This window comes from Chinchilla lanigera, unplaced genomic scaffold (assembly GCF_000276665.1).
Source record: "Chinchilla lanigera isolate Chin_1 unplaced genomic scaffold, ChiLan1.0 scaffold00035, whole genome shotgun sequence".
NCBI lineage: Eukaryota > Metazoa > Chordata > Mammalia > Rodentia > Chinchillidae > Chinchilla > Chinchilla lanigera.
In genome coordinates this window covers 21,698,600-21,700,090 of record NW_004955436.1, presented here as the reverse complement: position 1 = coordinate 21,700,090, position 1,491 = coordinate 21,698,600, and positions in this window count along the sequence as shown.

Here is a 1,491-nt window from a genome sequence, read left to right as displayed (position 1 = left end):
AGAAAGGAACCACCAAGCAGAGCAATCAATTAAACAGAGGGAAAAGTAGGGAACTAACAGTAGGAAAATAACATGACAAAGATAAGCCAATAGATATCAGTTATAACCATCAATGTAAATGGTCTCAATTCACCAATCAAAAGAAGTACAATGGATCAAGAAACAAAATCCAAAAATATGCTGCATACAAGAACACATTTAACTCAAAAGGAAATTCATAGACTGAAAGTTAAAGGATAGGAAACAATACTCCATGTGACAGAAACCCAGAAAAAATCAGGAGTAGCTATCCTGTTTGCAGACAATGTGAACTTCAAACCAAGAATGATCAAAAGAGGTCAAGAAGGTCACTACATACTTGTTAGGGAAAAGCTGCAAGAGAGAGAGATAACAATCATAAATATCTATACACCAAATATGGATGCATCCAACTATATAAGACAAATTTTTAACAGACATGAAAAAATCAAGTAAACAGTAACACAATCATGAGAGGGGACTTTAACACCCCATTGTCACAAAGAGCTAGATCAGCTAGACAAAAAATCAGCAAAGATATAACAGAACTAAACCAAATTTGTGAACAGATGGACTTAGTAGACCTTTACAGAGTGTTTCATCCAACAATGTCAGAATACATGTTCTTCTCAGCTGCAGATGGGGTGTTCTCTAAAATAGACCATATACTAGACCATAGATCATACTTAAGTAAATGCAAAGGAATTGAAATTATCCCATGCATACTATTAGACCATAGTGCAATGAAATTGGAAATTACTGACAAAAGAAATCACATAAACTCCATAAACCCATGGAAATTAAATAACAACCTCCTAGAAAACCAATGGGTCACAGATGAAATTAAAAAAGAAATTAAACAACATTTATAAGCAAATGAAAATGCAGATACAACTTACTGGAACCTGTAGGACACAATAAAAGCAGTCCTAAGAGGGATATTTATAGTGGTGAATACCCACATATGGAAAATAGAATGAGCACAAATAAACAACATTATGCTGCATCTCAAGCTTCTAGAAAAAAAAAAAAATAAGTCCAGCCCAAAGCCCTAAGAAGGCAGGAAATTATAAAGATCAGAGCAAAAATTAATGCAATGGAGACTAAGAAAGCAATATAAAGAATAAGGAATCAATGAGTTAGTTCTTTGAAAGAATAAATAAAATTAATAAATCCTTAGCCAACCTTATCAAAAAAAGGAAAGAGAAAACTCAAATTCATGCAATAAGGAATGAAATTTCTACAGGTTCAGTAGAAATTCAGAAGATCATCAATATCTCTTTCAAAAATCTTTACTCTCATAGGATGGAAAACACAGAGAAAATGGACAGATTCCTAGATACATATAAATTACCAAAGCAGAATCAAGAAGATATAGAAATCCTAAATAACTCAGTATCAGCCAACAAAATCAAAAATGTAATAAAACAACTTATCAACAAAGAAAAGCTCAGGTCCTGGTGGATTCACAGC